This window comes from Tachysurus vachellii, chromosome 24 (genome assembly GCF_030014155.1).
Source record: "Tachysurus vachellii isolate PV-2020 chromosome 24, HZAU_Pvac_v1, whole genome shotgun sequence".
NCBI classification, from domain to species: domain Eukaryota; kingdom Metazoa; phylum Chordata; class Actinopteri; order Siluriformes; family Bagridae; genus Tachysurus; species Tachysurus vachellii.
The window spans coordinates 15,699,112-15,721,684 of record NC_083483.1 but is presented as its reverse complement, the minus strand read 5'-3'; the positions used below and the strand labels follow the sequence as shown (position 1 = coordinate 15,721,684).

The 22,573-nt window shown below is 41.2% G+C and overlaps 1 pseudogene; it reads left to right on the top strand.

Annotated features, from left to right (window-relative positions):
* The first annotated feature begins 4,314 nt into the window (after positions 1-4,314).
* Positions 4,315-22,573, top strand: part of LOC132839482 (complement C3-like) — a 49,142-nt pseudogene continuing 30,883 nt past the window's right edge.

Sequence of the window (22,573 nt, the reverse complement as noted above, 5' to 3'; positions counted from 1 at the left end):
CTAACTTTGTCCCCCAAACGTCCAACATGGGCTGTCCCTCTGATGTACTCGTTCCTAATCCTGTCCAATCTTGTCACACCCAAAGAGACATCTTCAGTTCGGCTACCTCAAGCTCTGACTCCTGTCTCTTCTTCAGTGACACTGTCTCTAAACCATACATCATGGCCGGTCTCACCACTCTTCCTGTACACCTTCCCCTTGATTCTTGCTGATATTTTCCTATCACACAGAACTCCTGACACCTTTCTCCACCCACTCCAACCTGCCTGCACTCGCTTCTTTACTTCTTTCCCACTCTCTCCATTACTCTGGACTGTTGACCCCAAGTACTTAAACTCCTGTACCTTCTTCACCTCTTCACCCTGTAACCTTACTATTCCACTTCCCTCCCTTTCATTCACACACATGTACTCAGTCTTACTACGACTGACTTTCATTCCTCTTCTCTCCAGCGCAAACCTCCACCTCTCCAGGTTTTCCTCCACCTGCTCCCTGCTCTCACTACAGATCACAATGTCATCTGCAAACATCATCGTCCAAGAAGACTCCTGTCTGACCTCCTCTGACAACTGGTCCATCACTATAGCAAACAGGAAGGGGCTCAGATCCGATCCCTGATGCAGTCCCACCTCCACTGTAAACTCCTCTGTCTGACTTACAGCACACCTCACCACTGTCCTACTCCTCTCATACATGTCCTGCACCACTCTGACATACTTCTCTGCTACTCCTGACTTCCTCATACAGTACCACAGCTCTTCTCTTGGCACCCTGTCATACGCTTTCTCTAAGTCTACAAACACACAGTGCAACTCCCTCTGACCATCCCTATACTTCTCCATCAACATTCTCAGAGCAAAAATTGCATCTGTTGTGCTCTTTCTGGGCATGAAGCCATACTGCTGCTCACCAATTTCCACCACCTTCCTTAACCTAGCTTCCACTACTCTTTCCCACAACTTCATTGTATGGCTCATCAACTTTATCCCCCTATAGTTGCTGCAACTCTGCACGTCACCCTTATTCTTAAAGATCGGCACTAACACACTCCTTCTCCATTCCTCAGGCATCCTCTCACTTTCTAATACCCTGTTGAACAAACTAGTTAAAAATTCCACTGCTGCCTCTCCTAGACACTTCCAGACCTCTACCGGGATGTCGTCAGGACCAACTGCCTTTCCACTTTTCATCCTCTTCAAGGCCTTCCTGACTTCATCCTTTCTAATCTTATCTACTTCCTGTTCCACAGAGTTCACCCCTTCTACTCTTTTTTTCCCTCTGATTTTCCTCATTCATCAGCTCCTCAAAGTATTCCTTCCATCTCCTCTGTACACTCTCCTCACTTGTGAGCACCCTTCCATCTCTATCCTTAATAATTCTAACTTGCTGCACATCCTTCCCATCTCGATCCCTCTGTCTAGCTAACCTGTACAAGTCCTTCTCTCCTTCTCTAGTGTCTAACCTAGTGTACAACTCATCATATGCCTTCTGCTTGGCCTTAGACACCTCCCTCTTCACTCTGCGCTGTAACTCCTTGTATTCCTGTCTATTCTCTTCAGTCCTGTCCATATCCCACTTCTTCTTGGCTAATCTCTTCCTCTGTATACTATCCTGAACTTCCTCATTCCACCACCAAGTCTCCTTATCTTCTTTCCTCCTTCCAGATGACAGACCCAGCACCTTTCTCCCTGTCTCCCTGATCACTTCTGCTGTAGTTTCCCAGTCATCCGGCAGCACTACCTGACCACCCAGAGCCTGCCTCAACTTCTGTCTAAATTCCTCACAACATTCCTCCTTTTTCAGCTTCCACCACTTAGTTTTCTTCTCTATCTTTGACCTCTTCCTCTTACAGACCATCAGAGTCATCCTACACACCACTATCCTATGCTGTCTGGCTACACTCTCTCCCACTACCACTTTACAGTCACTAATCTCTTTCAGATTGCCTCTTCTACAAAGGATGTAGTCTACCTGTGTTCTCCTACCTCCACTCTTGTAAGTCACTCTATGTTCCTCCCTCTTATGAAAATACGTGTTATCCACAGCCATGTCCATCCTCTTAGCAAAGTCTACTACCATCTGTCCTTCAAGGTTCCTTTCCTTAACTCCAAACTTGCCCATCACCTCCTCATCACCTGTGTTCCCCTCACCAACATGTCCATTAAAATCCGCTCCTATCACCACTCTCTCACCCGTGGGAATACTCTCAATCACCTCATCGAATTCACACCAGAATCTCTCTTTCTCCTCTAACTCACAACCTACCTGTGGGGCATAACCACTAACAACATTCAACATCACCCCTTCAATCTCTAACTTCAGACTCATCACCCTGTCTGACACTCTCTTCACCTCCAGAACATTCCTCACAAACTCCTCCTTCAGGACCACACCTACCCCATTTCTCTTACTATCCACACCATAATAAAACAGCTTGAATCCTGCTCCTATACTACGAGCCTTGCTACCCTTCCACTTGGTCTCCTGTACACACAGTATATCCACCTTCCTTCTCTCCATCATATCAGCCAGTTCTCTACCTTTCCCTGTCATAGTACCAACATTCAGGGTCCCTATTCTCAGTCCTACACTCTTACCTTTCCTCTTCTCTCTCTGTCTGTGCACTCTCCTCCCTCCTCTACTCCTTCGACCAACAGTAGCCCAATTTCCACCGGCGCCCTGTAGGTCAACGGCGCCGATGGCGGTCGTTGTTAACCCGGGCCTCGACCGATCCGGTATGAAATTCTTACTGACAACTCGCATGGTTAGATTTGGCAATGTTTTATGCCGGATGCCCTTCCTGACGCAACCCTCTCTATTTATCCGGGCTTGGGACCGGCACAGAAGTCACTGGACTGTGACCCCCATGGCTAGATTTGCAAGAAGAGACACTATTGCTTTAAAATTGAAAATTAAAAGCAACAGAAGGAAACACACACACACACACACATACACACACACACACACACACACACACACACACACACACACACACACACACACACACACACACACACACACACGGACACACGGACACACACACACACACACACACACAGTAACCGAATGTGCCATGTTGATGAAAATTAACTAGGTTTATTTTTCTCACCTGAAAAGTCGATTGTCTGTTTCTTCTCTGCTGAGCTCTGAAATAAATTTTTAACAAATGCAAGAAAAACATGCAACTCGATTTGCATTAAAACGTTCAGCCGAAAGCTTTGATTTTTTGAAAAGCTGGCGAACTTCCCACTTACCTGTTCCATATGCAAATGAGCTGCTTCCACCTGTCTGACACACACGTGGTTCAATGAGCGCGCGCCATTAAAGATCACCCACAAAACACAGATTATATTATTAAACCTAGTAACTATATCCTACAGACCGAAATGACTTAGATTATCTCCCTTTACATCAGACGTGACTCGTCAATCACAAACCTATTTGCAATTATGAAGGATGTTTCCACGTTTATTGTTTTGTTTTTTCTCCACCTGCTTCTGACAGTTACACATTTTTAATATTTACATGCAGGTATGAAACGAACAGCACCTTGTTTATAATAATCATAATCATAAATCTGAACAGTTCAGGATTAAGAGTCTGACTGTAGAAGTGCAGGGAACTGAACCTCTCTCTCACTTACACAAACACACTGTAACTGCTGCTATAATGTGTCATTTATTTTATTTGTTTACGTTTTGATAACAATTTTCTCAATTTAAAATTGAGATTTTAAGCTGTGTTTGTTGTTTAGACTTTTACGTATTATTTAATTTATTGTATGTTGTGGGACCTTTATTTTGAAACCTCGTTTCAAGGGTGTGCGCGAATGCTCAATTAACGTGAGACTTCTAGTCATTAAGAGCTAGCAGCAAGGACGGACAGTTTCTATGCTCCGATCAGAAGTTTGTTGCAGTCAAAAAGACTTGAATGGTCATAAGGAAGAATTAAAGACTTTCTCTTTCTTTTAGCATGCAGCCAACGAGGTATCTGTTATATTTTCTGTATTATATGTCTTTAAAATGTCACTTTGTATCTGATTTCACTTTTTGTCAAGCTAATGTGATTACTTTTATTTTGTTGTTAATATTGTTCAGTTTTCAAGGTGGATTTGGAGAAAAGTCTTCAAATAAATCAGTATTAGGAGAAGCACGTGCGTGTGTGCGTGTGTGTGTGTGTGTGCGCGTGTGTGCGCGTGTGTGCGTGCGTGTGTGTGTGCGTGCGTGCGTGTGTGTGTGCGTGCGTGTGTGCGTGCGTGTGTGCGTGCGTGTGTGTGTGTGTGCGTGTGTGCGTGCGTGTGTGTGTGTGTACTTGGAGGGAAATACAGTGAAAACCCGATCTGCTCAACGACACGAGTTGATGATACAGCAAGTTTGTAGGAGCAGCAGGCTTGTTGCAGCATGTTTGCAGCACGTGATACATCACCAAAGGATTAACAGATGAGGTGAAAACACGCATTATACACACATATAAAGACATAAGAAGCAACATACAGTTATAAGGAGTGACGGATTAAGTCGTAAAGAACTTGGAGACTTAAAAGTTTAAAAGTTTTTTGGTTTCCCTAAAGGTTTTTGCTGTAAATCAAAGATAAGTTACTGTAAGTGTGAGTTGTGAATGTTCAGACTTTAATTGAAGTTTGCTGTTGATTGACACATTTAATTTTTGATTTAAAGTATCTTTGTAAATATATAGAAAAGGCTTTTTAACAATTGGTAAAGTTAACCAAGTGCTTTGAAGTGTTATTTTAATATATTTTGAAATGTAATGTTCAAACTGAAATAAGCTGTTTACACAATTTAATTTCCTGTAAAATATTGCTACTGAAAAACAACCTTTTGCTTTGTTTAAGCCTTAAAATATTTACTTTACATTACATTTGAAGTGTTTACAGTTGATTTGGATGTTTTATTATCTATCCATATTTTCTACTAACAAATTGAGTCAATTTAAGGCAGCGGTGTCCAATCTTATCTACAAAGGGCCAGTCTGGTGCAGGTTTTCATTCCAACCAAGCAGAAGCCGCACCTGATTGCACCTGTTTAATCAGTTGTTCTTGGCTTTTAGTGACTCTGGTGACTCTGGTGTGGCTTCTGCTTGGTTGGGATGAAAACCTGCACCCACACCGGCCCTTTCTGGATAAGATTGGACACTGTTGATTTAAGGTAATGATTCAAAATGTCTAGTAAGAATACAGTTCAGGTAAGGGACAGTGATAATTCACAAGACCAATCCAAGATCCAAGATGGCGGCATGGCAGTAGCATGCAGCGGCCTCTCCGGATTCAATGCGGTGCTATTTACGTTTAAGTTTTTATTTACGGTTTTTAGCCCGACTACTGCTATTACATGTATGCAACAGACAGCGGTGTTCATGTTTACAACCACCAGGACCTAATAAAGTACAGAAATCATACAACAACCTGCACGATGATGTACTGGATAGGCTACATGACCTCGGCTTGCTGCAGAGACCAGGCCTCTGGTCCCCAGTGTCACTTGATACCGGAGACCAGGAGAGGGGACGCTGAAAGCGGTGCGCGAGGAAGCGCGGTAAGCGGGCAGGTGTCCGTGCTAGGCTAAAAACAAACCCTAGCCTCCCGGCTCTCCCGTCCATTCTACTAGCCAACATTTTCTCCCAGAGTGACAGAGTTCCGGACGACGCCATTAAGCTGGACGGGCTAACTTCATTTAGAGCCAACAGAAATGCAGCTCTGTGCGGTAAGACTCACGGTGGTGGTGTGTGTGTTTACAACAACACGGAATAGTGCAAGAACTCTGTGCTTGTTTCTACTTACTGATCATCGTCTGTGGAGTTTGTGACTGTTAGATGCAGGCCATTTTATTTACCATGGGAATTTACCACTGTTTACATTGTTGGAGTTTACATTCCTCCTAGCGCTAATGCTAAAGAGGTGCTAAGTGAGCTATACGGAGCTGTTAGCGACTTGCAGAATGATTTCAACCATGCAAATCTCAAGTCAGTGCTCCCTAAATTCCATCAGTATGTGGACTTTGCTACGAGAGGTGGAAACACGCTGGATCTTGTTTATACAAACATTCCCGGCTTGTACCGTGCGGAGCCCCGCCCCCACCTCTGCTACTCAGACCATGTCTCTGTTAAGCTAATTCCAGCATACAGACCACTTGTCAGAGGCTCAAAACCAGTTCTGAAGCAGGTGAAAACCTGGCCATCAGGATCCACCTCTGCTCTTCAGGACTGCTTTGAGTGCACTGACTGGAACATCTTCAGGGAGTCTGCAACCAACGGTAACACCATCAACTTGGAGGAGTACACATCGGCAAGTGCATTGATGACGGGACCGTCTCCAAGATTATATATATATATATATATAGATTAGATAGATTAGATAGATAGATATTATATTTTGTAGGGCTCTTCGAGAGATGGGACACGGAAAAAAAGGGCACAGAGACGGTGTGAGAGATAAGAAAAAAAATGAGGTATTTATTTCCTCACTCACTTAAAGCAAAAACCAGAAATTAGGAAGGCAGAAAAGTGAGTCCTTCCTGTAGGGGCGGTTGGGCAGAGAACCAGGCTCCACAACCCGGTAGCAAGAGGAGGACGGCAGGAGAATAATACAGCAGCCCTCCCAGGATATTAGCAAGGCTCAGCCAGCAACGTGGAGTCCCAGGTCAGTTGGATGTCTCTGAAAAAACAAGGGAAGAAAGATAACAAACATTAGTTCCATTTAGCATGCCCCCCTTTCCTTTCTTCAGTCGCTGAGCCTTGCTTCCTGCTGTGCTTTCCTCCTGGAGGGTGAATGCTCCAGCGGCGCTCCTGATTGGTCAGGGATTTTCGGCTGGGAGTTTCGGCCGCTCCGCCCCTCTCTCACTTGCCGCGGTGCTGATCAAGGTGCTGGAGATCGGGGGCTCGCGGTTAGTGCCGCTGGCCAGGGTGCTGAACCACCGCCTGTTCCACTCTCCCGCTTCCGGGTTGCCAATGCCGTGGGCGAAGAGCGGTTTTTCCTCCGTGTGTTTGCGGTGGTGCACGTGCCGCCGTCACTATATATATATATATATATATATATATATATATATATATATATATATATATATATATATATATATATATATATAAAATAAATAAATTACACCTACAGTTTTGGTCTTAGGCTTTCCATTAAGTTATTTATTTCCACTATAACACTTGTGTTCCTGATATTATTGCATTTAATGAGGCCTCGTTGTATTTATTCTTACAATAGATTCCAGATTCCACGCTTTGCCTCTCTGATGGCTTGGGACAGTTTGGCCCTTGCTGTTCTTAGGGCCGCCCTGTCAACTGTTCTGAAGGCTAGGTGACAGGGCGGCCCTAAGAACAGCAAGGGCCAAACTGTCCCAAGCCATCAGAGAGGCAAAGCGTGGAATCTGGAATCTATTGTATTCTATCTAACTTCTGATAGAATGTTTCATTTGTCACTAACCATGCATAAACATTTTCTCAAAAACACAATCATGTATATACATGATGCTCACATTATTTTAGTCCAGTTTGTGCTGATTACAGTGATATTAGACTTTAGCCATTTATGTCTTTATAAGCAACTGAAAAAAGCACAATGTCAGGGTATGACAGAACTTCTCCAGGCCCTAAAAATACCCTTAGACCTCAGAGGGTTAATGACTAGAAGTCTCACGTTAATTGAGCATTCGCGCACACTCTTGAAACGAGGTTTCAAAATAAAGGTCGCACAACATACAATAAATTAAATACGTAAAAGTCTAAACAACAAACACAGCTTAAAATCTCAATGAAAATTATCAAAACGTAAACAAATAAAATAAATGACACATTATAGCAGCAGACTTCTGTGATTTTGGCCAGCTTCCATTTGTTACCTGGTGCCAGACTATCTTGCAAAAGGACAATGTCATTGACCTTCAGGTTTTATGCCACTTTTGTCTTGGTTGTAAGTTCATAAGATATTCTCTCTTCCATCGAGTCCAGAATTCATTTGCTAAATACTGTACTCTGCGCCACCTCTTACGGAGATGTTGTAAATTGTAAAATAATGGTAAACTTTTTGTAATTGTAAAATAATTGTAAACTTCATTGTGCTTGGGAGTTAAAGGTTCCAGTGAGGATGGATCATTCAAATGTTCAGCAGTGAGTGGTCTACTGTTAATGATGGCCATAACTTCATACAGGAACGTCCTTAAAGAAGTACTGTCGAGTCTTTGTGTTGATTGGTCAAGAACAGCAGTAAGAACACTTCTTATGGTTCTTATTTGTCTCTCCCAGACACCGCCCATATGACATGCTGCTGCGGGATTCATAAGAAATTCACATCCTCTTAAGAAACTCTTTCTTGCTCCATTCCTTTCATGAGTTCTGCAAATTACCTCCTTGCTCCAATAAAATTGCTGCCTTGATCACATTTCAGCTGATGAACATTTCCTCTGATTGCAATGAATGCTCTTAAAGCTTTGATAAATGAGACTGTTGTCATGTCATCTATCATCTCGATGTGTATAGACTTTGAACAGAGACAGGTACTGTAAGTAAAAGACCATATCTTTTGAAATCCTTTCTTCTTTCTTTGATATATATTGGACCAAAGCAGTCAATACCAGTGTAAGTGAATGGAGGAGTTGTTTCCATTTGATCTTGAGGCAAGTCACTCATTTTTTGTTCTTCTGTAGGCCGTCTATACTTTCTGCACTTGACACATTTGAAGATGTGTGACGAGATGGCACCACTACATCCCAAGATCCACCATCCATTAGCTTGGAGTTCGTTCATTGTCATACCACGTCCTGATGATGGACTCTTTCATGAAAGTGCTTAATAAGTAAAGCTGATATGTGGCTGTTCTTTGGAAGTATCGTTGGATGCTTAATGTATGGGTGTAATGTGGCTTGACGTAAATGTCCTCCTACCTTTTATAATACCTTCTTCATCCAAGAATGGACTTAATTTGTACAGTCTATTGTCTCTGGTCTTGACAGCTACTTTCTTTTGCTTCAATTTCTTTCTCATCTGAGAATGCTTTCTTTTGAACCATCTTGATAACATTTTCTGCTTTATTTCCTTTATTCTAGACGTATACTTTCTTGGGTTCTTTGTTTCATGCCTTTGAACTTTTTGATTTTACATTTTAGTCTACAGTAGCAACTGCCTTTCTCATCCTTGACCAGTCAGAGAATTTCTGTAGGTGATCCAATAATGATCTGCTCTCCTTTGCCTTGATGTTGCACACAAGAGCCTTGCGAAGTTCAGGATCATTATCTTTAATTTCTCCCACCTTGCATTTTCTGTCAAGTAGTTCCTTTTCCCAAAGAAACGGTGGTCCTGTGAACCAATTTGAGGTCCTAAGTTGCTCTGCTGTTAAACCTCGAGAGGTATGATCGGCGGGATTGTCCTTTCCAGTTCTTTCTGAGAAGTCTGATTCAAGGACCTTTATTATCTCTGAAGGACTAATTTCTTTAACTTTAATTCGGCTTACATGCAGTAATTTACCTCAGTTTTGAAGTTGACAGAAGATTCCATAATTGGTGTCACTTGCCTTACTACTATACGATGACTGATTCCGATAGAGTTGCCATAGTCTACATAAGGATTCCCATGACCAATAATACTCCATCCAAGGTCTGTATGCTGTGCATAAGGCTGATGTTCTTGGCCAGAAACTACTTCTCTTGGCAGTAGGGCTTGTGAGCAGTTGTACCCAATGAGCAGACCTACTTCACAATCCTGTAAAGGTGCTCTCTCATCTTGGAGATGCTCTAGATGCGACCAAGCCTTTGCAGATTCATTAGTTGGTATGTGAGTTCAGTTGGCTGGAATAAACTCCTGAGTGTAGACTGGTGGTAAAGAAATCTTTTTATCAGAATTAAAGCCTCTGACTTGTAGGTCCTTTACTCTTTCAGAGTTTACCACAGTGGTTCTTGAGGTCATAGTAGAGAGCTTGAGTTTAACTTTGCTTGCTCCCAATGCTTTAGCTACTTCACTCAAAATGAAAGTTGTCACTCAGTCTAAGAGGGCATAAACAAGGACTTCTTGTGCAGGTTGGGTTATAGATGAAATCCATACAGGAATTACTGCAGCTGTTTGTCTGTTAACTTCATTAAGTATTACTCTTTTTGAAGTAACATTTGTGGTTGTTTCTTTATGTTGTGCTGACTGATGTCTTTCTTCATGCCTTTCTGGTCCTGTACTTGACTTTTCTTGACTTAACTTCTGGTTTTCTTTGATTCTGTCCTCATGTAAACATGTTGGATGCATTTTATGGCACATATCACAAATACTCCTACTGTTCTTTGAGAAATGACCAGACTTAAGACAACCAAAGCACAGCTTCTTAGCTTGAACAAATTTAATTCGGTTTCAAAGCATGCCCAGTCTTTAGGCAGAAAATGCATGTTATGACGGAGGTCTCACTGAAATTTGTGGTCAGTGTTTTTGCTCCAAAGCTTTGGCATTTTTGGAGTTTTACCTTTTCAACTTCACCTAATTTAAGTGCTTGTGATGATGTGACAGGGTTACAGGCAATTTTTAACTCCCTTGTCAGAAATTTAACAAACTGGCTGAAAGAGGGAAACTGATTGCTCTCCTCTTCTACTGTACTTCAATAACCTTTCGGTTCCATCTCACTGCAAGCCAATCTGGTAAATTTGAAAGAATCTTTCGGTTTTCATTATAGTCATTCAAGATTTACAATGCTTTGATATGAACCATGGCAGCCTCACAACTCTGTAGAAAGTCAACAAACTCTCTAAGCTCAAAGCTGTCTCTAGATCCCATCTTAGGCCACTCCTGGAGCTGGTCTCTGTAGGATTTTGCAATTGTAAATGGGTTTCCGTATCTCTCCTCTAAAATCTCCCATGCAGCAGCATAGGCAGATTCATTTCCAAGTAGAAAATATCCTTCAAGCACTTTCTTCACTTGTCCACTTACATAGCTATGGAGGTAGTATATGAGGAGCTCTTTTCCAAAACGATATAAATCCATTTTAATAGTTTTTATGAAAATTACTTTTTTTATTACCTAGACCCACACATTTTGTTTATATTCAATTTATCCTGTTGGCTCAGTCTGAACATGTTAAACAGTGATTGTTAAATGAAACAACAATTTTGTTGAATATAAATTCAAAGTTTCCTTTTATTTTTTTCCAAAACGCTATAAATCCATCCTTTTATTTTAAATTTGAGACATAAACCAACAAGAGAACATGCAACAAACATCTCTCGCCTCAGACTGCCGCCATGTTGGATTGCGTCAAATGCTCACCGAATTCTGATTGGTCGAAAGGACATATAGCGTTTAGGCAAAAAACAGTTTGGCGCTTATCGCGGTTTGGAAAGGAACTGCATCTTGCAGTACATTTTAAACAAGGAAATATAGTGTTTTGGCGTGAAACATTGATGGAGCAGTATATAGGTTCACAACACAGCAAAATGACATGACAAACTCGTTTTTTTTTAATTTTGGTGTTTATCACGTTTTGGGAAAGAGCTCTTCATATCTTCTTATCTTGAATGTTCTTTTCGTCCATCAATGTTTTCAAAGGAGAGCTTCCAGTCGTTGAACCTCAGTGGATCCCCACTAAATACCAAAGGTTCAGGAACTGGAATTCTGTTTACATTTAAAGCACCTACCAGCACCTTTACAAGTTCTGCTGTACTTTCATTTGAAGAACCAATTACAGCTTGTGGCACAGGAGATATTCCTGAGAAGTCTTTATGATCTTTATCTATGACCTTCTCTATCATACACCTTCAATTTTGCTTGTGCTGCATTTAGACCTTCCATTGCTTCCAAATGTTGTACTGTATCTTTCTCCGTTTTCCTTCAAGAGCTTTTTGTAGAGCTACATGTTCATCTTCCAACTGAGCTTTAATTTTAGCTTCCTCTTTCTCTCTTTTTATTCTTCTCCGCACCTCTTCTGCTTCTTGCTCTAAATGATGCTTTGCAGCTGCTGCCTCTTGATCAGCTATCTTTTTTTTTAACTTGTGCTATCAGCAGCTGTATTTCCAGTTGTTCTTTATTTTGTTCTTGTAACACTTCAAAAACAGCTTGACTTGCAGCAGCTTTAGCCACCACTTCTTGTCACTTTAAAGAAGACCTACTTGAATGATCTGAAGCTCCATCCAACATAGATGAGAATGAACCTGATTTACAAGTACTTGAATTGAAGAGGGAGCCTGCTTCAGGCCAGTCTTGCTCTTCTCCTTCTGGAATTTTTCCATCCAGTCGACTTGAGGCTCTGGATACAATAAAGTTAGAAATCTCTACACACAAATCCACTCTCCGACACATGTCTTGATCTGGAGTTGAGATTTTGCGTAGGTCATCATAAACATGCTGGGCATCTGAGGAAAGACCAGTGATATCATTCAGTAAATCATCTAATAAAGCCTCTGCTGATTGTGATAATGTCCGCTTAGAAGATTTAACATGTTTTCCATTTGTCATAGATGTAGTTAAACCTCTGTGGAAGTAACTTAATTTTTGTAGCTTGCATCTCTACCTTTTCTCTGTTAGAGTTCTAGTTCATTTACTGCTTCATGACTGCTGTGCCTTTTGTTGTTGTGCATCAGCACCATCCACTTGAGGTTCTTCAATTCAAGTCAAGAAGCTTTTATTGTCATTTAAACCATATATAGCTGTTGCAGTACACAGTGAAATGAGACAACGTTTCTCCAGGAGCAAGGTGCTACATAAAACAAAGACAGGGCTAGGACTTAAGAGCTAGCGGCAAGGACGGACATTTTGTATTCTCCGATCAGAAGTTTGTTCCAGTCAAAAAGGACTTGATTGGTCATAAGGAAGAATTAAAGACTTTCTCTTTCTCTTAGCATGCAGCCAACAAGGTATTTGCTTTATTTTCTATATTATGTCTTTAAAATGTCACTTTGCATCTGATTTCACCTTTTATCAAGCTAATGTGATTACTTTATTTTGTTGTTAATATTAAGTTTTCACGGTGGATTTGGAGAAAAGTCTTCAAATAAATCTGTATTAGGAGAACCACTTGTGTCTGTGTGTGCTCGGAGGGAGACACACACACACACATCATTACACAACATGGCATTTCCCCTAGTGCAAATTTCAGCCGTAATCTATTCTGTATATATTTGTTTTACTATAGATTTCTTCTACAATCTATTCCTCATGTATACATATGTATATTCTGTTCAGCATATTATATTTTACATTAACATCTTTATCACTGCACGTTGTTTTTATACATACATATATACTGCATACATCCCTATTTATAATACCTACTACACCACCTGTACATAAGACATCAACGTCCCTGTATATATCTACATCCATACAGTAGCTGTATATCTTTGTAATATTTGTAATTTATTGTAAATACACCACTGATGAGAATCTAGATTTGATTCTAATGTAATCCAATCTAATATTAATTGTTACTAATTGGAGACTGCAAATGTTAAATGTTAGTGCAAGGTGAAAATTTTAATAATAAGAAGAAAAAGAAGAAAAAGGCTTTCACTTGTTGATGCAGACACATTTGATAAACAGCATCCTAGTGGACTGTTCCAAAAGTCCAAAGGTTAAATTGACACAAGCAGATGCCTGAAATTTGTCTGATTTACGGGAACTGTGCTGGATTAACCCTTCATGTGCCTCTCACATGGGTGAGAAGAATGGGGTGACCTACAGTATATCACAGTCTAATTATACAGATTTCAGAAAATAGTTACCAGAAAAATATATTTATTGAAAAGACAACTAAATGATTTACAAACAGTAAAATGTAATAAAATACTGTAGCCACTAAATGAGGAGAGGTGAACTGTTGCTTATGCTGTCACACACTTGGTGGAAAGTGCTGTTCCTCCCATCCAGAAGGCATGGCCAATGTTGCTCACATGACATGGATGGTTGAGTCATTGTCACATCTCAAACTCACAATCACCTGGTGAAAAAGTGAACTTTTGTGTTACACCACTTGGGAGTCAGATTTAGTGTTTTATATCGATTCTGAGCACAAGAACAGTACTCAACTATGTAGTTGCTAAAAAAGCTTATTTATTATTTATTTCTTTTGTAGCTTCTTTGAAGTTGGAAACAGCATAAATGTAAATCTAAGCAGTTCAAGTGTAAGGGTCTGAATCATTCACAGATCTTGCATGGTGTTACTGGGAATTGAATGTGTCTCTTTCTGGGTCTCTGTCCCTCACACACTTCACACACACACTCCCAGACACAGAGAAAGAGAGAGTACAGTATGTGAATTAATTTGAAATTAATGCTAAAATCAGCATATAAATGCTTCTGCAATGTGCAAATATTCATCTTCAACACGGATTTAAATGCAGGTTTTCCTGTTTCAAGTGATCAAAGTTTAAATTGACACAAGATAGTTTGATCGATTTACGGGAACTGTGCTGGATTAATCCTTCACATGCCTCTGTGTAGCACAAGCAGTGCAGGAAGATCCCTCAGGCCGAGGAACTGGTTGGTACCTTCCTCCCTAACGTAATTTTAAACAAGGATACGTGACTGGGCAAAGGCTTCTGAGGTTTCTGTAAATGTTTCGGGTTAGAGGGGTGGGGTGGCCTGTATCACAGTCTAATCAGATTTCAGAAAATACATTAAATAAGACAACACAGCTTTAATTGATAACAGAAATATTTTTATAGAAAAAACATTGTTTTAATGCATGTTATAAAAAAAAGTTGAAAAACAGAAAGATTCTATACTGTACATGTAAGGTTTGGCATTTTGTACAATTACAAACAGAAAAAAATAGATTTCCCTTAAATGTATTTAAGAAAAATGAAGACATCAACGCCTGAAATCTGCAATAATTTACAAACAGGAAACACTCCATTAATAAAAAAAAATATATAGAAACAATATATCCAAAATTAGATAAGGAAATCTATCCAGTATTCTTTAAATGAAAGAATTATTATTAGTTTCGGGAAATATTCAGATTTTCAGTGTGTGTGTTTAAACTCTGCATATTGCACAATATAATGTTTAGCCAAAGCAGTGAGGAGTAAATGCCAGGATTGATCTCTGAAGTTTGCTTTTTTCCATTCTGTTGAAACACCACTGCACATCGTTCCATCACTAACACCCCAATGTCAGTGTTTCATAATCACAGAGTGGGAGAGGTTTTGTGGGTGTGGGTGTGGATGTGTGGGTGGGTGTTAGGTTGGTATAAAAGCTGTGGTACTGCTCGATAACACACACATCCTCAGACTGAGCTCGGACCAACAGTCAGGATGCATATAGACCTGCTGTGGCTGACGGCTGCGCTTCTATCTTTCCCGGTGCTTACACTATGTGATCCGCTCTGAGTAGAAACGCGCACACACACGCGCACACACATACACACACAAACACAGACACATACAACTCTTATTGTTTCACACAGAATTAATACATATGACTTTCCCTGATTTACATTGTTTTAATGTCCTAATGTGTCTTTACTTAAGCTGATAAAATGTACATTTACAATATTTTCACACAAATTTAGGCTAAAATCTTAAGACTATTTTAGTGATTATAGTTCAACTTATAAAAGAGATCATTTTAGTGCACAGGGAGAAAAATTCCGCTTTACATTTTTAAGGGTATTTTTTAGCCCATTTTAGTCATCTGCCAAATCGCAATCTCTATCTAACTCATAGACATATACACTAGATGTCTCCTTGGCTACGGCAGTTCATTGGAACGAATGCGTCAATAGAGCCGCCATCTTAGAACAGGGGACCCCTTCCTCTTTAATGCATCAGCAGCAATGTAGACTAACAAATAAAATCACCATAAATCGTCATGAATGCGATTTTGTCCTCTTTTTTTTTTGGTTCGTTCCAACGGTCAGACATGTATTTATCATTGAGTCCAGAGAAAAGGTTTTGATATTAAGATAATCTACTTTTTCAAAATATAATGCATAGTGCTAGTAGGTCTAAGTTTATTACTTACATTCTTCAACTTGAGTAAACTTTAAATGAACAATCACTACTTACCTTATAGCCTACTGCATGCAACACTGCTACAATGGTGTGACTATACATGTTCATTTAAACATTTAAATTGTATTGTATACTACCTTACACAGTTTCTTCCTTAGACTTACCTTAGCCTACTGCATGCAACACTGCTACAATGGTGTGACAGATTCAGATTATTTTATTTAATGCCATGTTAGCAATCAAAGCTATTTTCATGGCAAAAATTCAATTATAAAAACATCATATAAATACAATAAAAACAAAACAAATATAAACAGCAAGTCATATTATACAATATTTTTTAATTAACATACGATTAAAAAAATCCATTAAATATGTCCTTAAGTGAAGTAACTTTATAAAAGAGCATTCTGCTTGTGTTAAGTCCAGGACAATCTAATAAAATATTACAAAACATACATAAAGTTGGGCCTTCACCTTTAAGCAAAAAAAGCATGGGTCAGTTTTTAATGTCCTTATTAAGGGTTTCATAATCTACAAACATTGTCGGTTTTCCTGTCAAAAACTAATGGGTAACTAGCATGGATTAGCTGCGGTTAACCAAGAACTGAAACAAACCAAACGTAACCAGAAATATAATTCCGTAACATTCAATACCATAAAACACATTCTCACTTGTGAAATGTAATCCCTTGCTGTCTGGTTTTTAGATTTTGTTCCTTTGAACATCCAAACGCAGCACAAATGTCTGGCATCGTCCATGAATTTGAAGTACAAGACCACTATTCCAAGATATTGGCAGTTTTGACACATTTTTTAGAGCCCCAAGGGGACATCTAGGTGTAGATATCTATGTATCTAACTATACTGCCCTTTATCTCAAACGCCTTGCTTGAGTATGCAGTCAGATAACGTCCCCCAAAGACGACAGACTCAATAATGCTTTTCAAGATTTACTGCTGTCCATGGAGTAACTTAAAACTGTAAAAATACAAAATAAAGAACTCTAAGCATACATATTCAATAATATGTTCACATAAACACAGCAAAGACTCTCCACATTCCTTGTAGCTAGCATCAATTATTTCCAGAAACAGATTGTGCCATTCACGAAAACAAAGAAAGATAAATTAACGTCTGGCATACAAAATATAACAATTTACTATAAATATAATTGGAAACTATAATGTAGCAATATCTACATACCAAAAGTGCCTTCAAACCAACTTAAATCAAGGAGCAGTAGCCATGACTGCATGCTCTTCCCTGCTGCCACTGCAAACTAGACTCACGTCTGTTTCGTCATCATATAAGGACTTAAACAACAATATGCGATACCCCATTTGAACAGAAGGGGTCACTCTAGACCAACATTTAAACAAACAATACAAAATGTTCGTAGAGAACAGCACACTCCCCGTCTGGGATTCGTGGAATACCAAACCCTTTCAATTGAGTTTAAACCTGAATAGTCTATTTAGAATCTTCATGAATTAGGAGTACTATCTCGTTAACAGGTCTCAGAAACAGTTTGGGTCCATCTTTCCCAATGACTTTTACTTGAACTTTCCGTACTCGCCCATCTTGGCTGGGGTAAGTTTCCGTTATGATGCCCAGGGGCCAATAGTTCCGTTTGGACTGAGAGTCCTTGAGCAGGACTATGCATCCTTTGGAGATGTTGGGTTGCTGATGGTGCCATTTTCGTCGCTGCTGTAGAGTAGAGAGGTACTGTTTACGCCATCTGTCCCAGAAGGTATTTGCAAGGCTTTGCACTGTGCGCCACTGTTGCTTGTACAGATCAGGTTTTCCGAAATCCCCTGTCGGAACGGAGCTAGTATCAGTCTTTTTGTGTAAGTAATGTGGCAGGTGTTAGGATGAAAGGATCTGTTGGATCGGTTGACATGGGTATCAGTGGCCTATTGTTTATAATGGCAGTGACTTTAGCATGAAGGTGGAGAGTACCTCGTGTGTGAGTTTAGAGGATTTTATCTGTAGAAGCATAGAATCCAAGATCCTGCGCGCAATGCCGATCATCCTCTCCCATGCGCCCCCCATGTGAGATGAATGAGGAGGATTAAATGTCGACATGCAGCCGTGATCTGACAAGAATTGTTTCACTGCCTTTTCATTGACATTGGTAAAATTCTGCAAATCTTTACAAGCTCCAATGAAATTGGTGCCTCTATCGGAGCGAATCTGTTTCACTGGACCCCGGATTGCCAGAAACCTCCTTAAAGCATTAATGAAACTGGAGGAGTCCAGGGACTCGATCACTTCTATATGAATCGCTCTGATGCTTAAACATATGAATAGGACTGCCCATCTTTTGCTTTCTGCATAGCCGCCTTTTGTCCTACGAGCAGATACAGACCAGGGGCCGAACACATCTAATCCCACATGTGTGAAGGGAGGCTCTGTGCTAAGCCTGTCGATGGGCAGATCTGCCATCTTCTGAGTCTTGCAGCCCCTCCTGAGTTTGCGGCATATAACACAGGAATGGATGAGATTATTCACACGCCTTTTGACTCCAATTATCCAATAGCCAGCGTATCTTATTGCCCCTTCGGTGAAGTGGCGACCCTGATGATGCTCACTAAAGTGTCGTATTAGAAGCAACGCTACATGATTCTTGCCGGGTATGATGAGGGGTCTTTTTTCCTCAGAACCTAGATCTGCTTTAGTGACGACCTCCGACGCTCAACAATCCACTTTTATCAATGAAGGGATCCAGACTTCGAATTGTGCTAGTTTTAGAAAGTGGTTCATTCCGTTTAAGGTGCTGCAACTCGTCAGCATAAGTTTTCTGTTGTGCTGCTCGTATGACAACTTCTGCGCTCTGGAGTATTATGTCAGCATTTAAAGGAAGTTTGCAACAGTGCCATCCTCTGCATACCTGAGGAGTGTCCTTTTGACATTGCTTATAAGAGCGTACAATATGAATCAGCTTTCCAACAGCTCTGACTAGCCGGCTCCAGTCTGAAAAGCGTTCAAAGCAATTTGAGACAATGGTATACAACACTGTAACCTCTGGACAAACTTCTGAATCTCGATCAGGATCGACAAGCGCAAAGGATTCCTTAGGTAAGGTCTCTGCTTTTGGATGATGTAAGAATGGTGGTCCGCTGAACCATATGGTCTCCTGCAATTTGGTTGGAGCTATTGGTCGTGTTGCAACATCAGCTGGATTCTGCTCTGAGCTCACATACTTCCATTGTTCTGGATTGCTGCTGTTTCGGATTCTTTGTACACGGTTGCTTACGTAGACATGAAATCTACGTTTCTCGTTATAGATATATCCGAGGACCACTCGACTATCCGTAAAGAAGGTAATCTCATCAAATTTGACAGCAATCTCTGCAGTGATCGTTTCCATCATGTTCACAGCTAAGACAGCTGCACAGAGTTCCAGACGAGGTATAGTGAGCTCTGGTTGTGGCGCTAACCTTGATTTGCCTGCGATGAACCCCATGTGACCGCTACCATCCGAGTCAACTGTTTTCAGGTAAGCAACTGCTGCGATCACTCGCTCGGAAGCGTCAGAAAACACACAGCGCTCCTTGGACTTAGCTTCTGACAGTGATGTGGGCCCATAGCTTCTTGGGACTTGTACATGTTGCAGTTCTTGCAATGACCCTCTCCATTTCTCCCACACTTTTCGTTTGTTTGCGGGTAAGGGCGCATCCCACTCAGCAACATTCTCAGTTAGGTCTCGCAGTAGTACTTTGCCTTGAATCATGATAGGGGCCACAAATCCTAGTGGATCGTACAAACTGTTGATTACAGACAGCAATCCAGGCCTAGTATAAGGTGTACTATCCTGTTGGACATGGAAGTTGAAGCAGTCTGTGTCCAAATTCCAAAGCAAGCCAAGACTTCGTTGCATAGGAAGTGAGCCAACACCTAAATCTTCAGTGAGTTTGCGTAATCCTTGGATGGGAAAGCTCTCATAACCTCCTTGCTGTTTGAAGCTAATTTATGCAACTTCAAATTAGACTCCGCCAACATGTTCTGTGTCCTTTTTAGAAGGTCTATTGCCATCTCTGAGGAGGGTAAGGATTTCAATCCATCATCCATATAAATGTCTTGCTCTACAAATTGTCGGGCGTCTTGACCGAATTCCTTTTCTCCTTCTTGAGCTGCACGACGGAGACAGTAAATGGCCACTGTCGGAGAGGGACTGTTTCCAAATACGTGTAGCTTCATACGATATTCCGTGACCTCTTTCTCTGGGTTATTTTCTCGAAACCAGAGAAACCTAAGGTGGTTCCTGTCTGCAGACCGAACTTTGAAGCAGTGGAACATTTGTTGTATGTCCACTGTGAAGGCAACAGGCTCTTTGCGAAAACGCATGAGGACTCCAAGGAGACTGTTGTTGAGGTCAGGACCTGACAAGAGAACCTTGTTCAGTGATGCACCTTTGCATTGAGCGCTCAAGTCAAAGACCACTCGGATCTGGGATGGCTTTCTCGGATGGTATACGCCAAAGGAAGGTAAATACCAGCACTGTTCATTGGGACCAACTGAAGGAGCTATTTCTGCATGGTCATTTTGAAACAGTCTTTCCATAAAGGCTACAAAGTCCTTTTTCATCTCGGGCTTCCTCCTGAAAGATCGTAGAAGTGAATTGAAACGTTCCACAGCTTGTGGACGATTGTTCGGGATATACTGCCTCGGCTGTCTGAATGGGAGTGGTGCAACCCATGAATTTTCCTCATCTTTATAGACTTCTCTGTCCATGATCTGCAGAAACTGTCTATCTTCTATTGACAGAGCTGTTTTCTCATCGTCTTTTGTCCTCTGAAATACATCCAATTCTGTTAGTCTTTGAGTTTCCTCCTTGATAAGGGACTTGGTTGAATGATACGCTTTGGAACCTATCCTTTATAGTGTAATTGTTAGGACACGGGTGAAAATATGTAGACTGACCATTTTCCATAATGTTGGTGTGGTAACTTTGGATGAAGGTAGGCTTATGAACTTTCCCAAGGCACATGTCTCCAAGAATGACCCATCCTAAGTCCAACTTTTGCGCAAAGGGAGCATTTGGTGGGCCGTTCACCTGCTTATGGGCTTTGTGGACTCTGATCATATCTCTGCCTAACAGGAGAAAAATGGGAATGTGATGATCTGGCTCTGGAATGTACCTCGCAAGATGTTTTAGGTGTCTATGGTTACTAACCACTTCAGGAGTGGGGATTTCAGAACGATTGTCCGGAATTTCGTTACACTCAAGAAGCACTGGTAGGGGCAAGACTATGGTTCCGTCAAAGGATTCTACTTGAAAGCCTCGTGCTTGTCTGCCTTCAGTTTTGACTGTGCCTGCACATGTTTTGAGAGTATAGGCTACACTACACTCGGTAATGCCAAACAGATCAAAGAATTCTGATCTTGCCAGCGATCTGTTACTTTGATCGTCTAATATTGCGTACATTTTGACTGCTTTCTCACGGTGGCTCTCAGGAAATACTTTCACTAGACAAACCTTGGAGCATGAGTGTGGAAGTTGACTGTCTCCGCATACCTCCGTGCAAGCTGAGGTTTCCTCAAAGAGAGTGATCTTCTGAAGTAGGGAATTGTGGTTCTCTGGTCCATGGTGCTGGACCTGGATGGAGTGCTGCCATGTGGGAAATGCTGTTGCATTCTGAACACTTGACAGCCTGATCACAGTTCTTCGCCATGTGTGCTATGGAGCTGCAACATTTGAAGCATATGCCTTGTTGTTTAAGCAAAAGCTTTCTCTCTTCCATAGGTTTCATCCTGAGTCCTCTACATCTGGACAGAGGATGAGGCTTATTGTTTGATTGTCTGTTTGATTTGGACGATTCTTCCTGTACTGCTGTGAGAAAGAAGCTTGGATCGTTGCGCATTTTAGCTTGCTGGCACACAAAGTCTACTAGAAACTTGAATGGTGGAAAAGAGACTCTGTAGTCTTTTTTGTACTTAGATCCTGCTGTGAGCCATTTTTCTTGTAAGCTGTACGGTAATTTCTGTATTATCGGATTTGCTCCCCGTGGTGTGTCTAGATAGGAAAGACCCATCAAATCGCCATCCTGCTTAGCTGCTTGGATCGCCATGAGCAAATCTCCCAGCTCGCACAATCTGTGATTGTCTCTATTTGATATTTTTGGGAGGCTCGCCAGTTTCCCAAATAGAGCGCTTTCCACCATTTCCGGCGAGCCGTACGTTTCGTAAAGTCTGTCCCAAATCAAACTGAGACCATGTAGTGGATGATTAATGTGCACAGCTCTGATCCGTTTTACATGTTCGGCTGACTCGCATCCCAGCCATTTTACTAGCAAGTCCATCTCCTCGCTAGGTGAGAGGTCAAGTTGTTTAGTGACATTTATGAAGGATGCCCTCCATGCTCTGTCTGACGACATCAGACATTTGGTTATCTGCATGAGGATTGCCTTGATACGGTCCAACTTGTAAGGGTGTAACTGACTGGATTGGAGAATAGTCGAATGTCACTCGCCTGTCTCCGCTCCTTTCCTCGTTGCCTTGAAATGCCATAGAACGTGAGTGATACATGTCCTGAGGTAACCTGAAGTACGTGTCGTGATGGGCTGAGCGTGTAAAGTCTATATCCGTAGATTGTGGAATGGTAGGGAACCGCGCGCCCTCTGTATTGACAA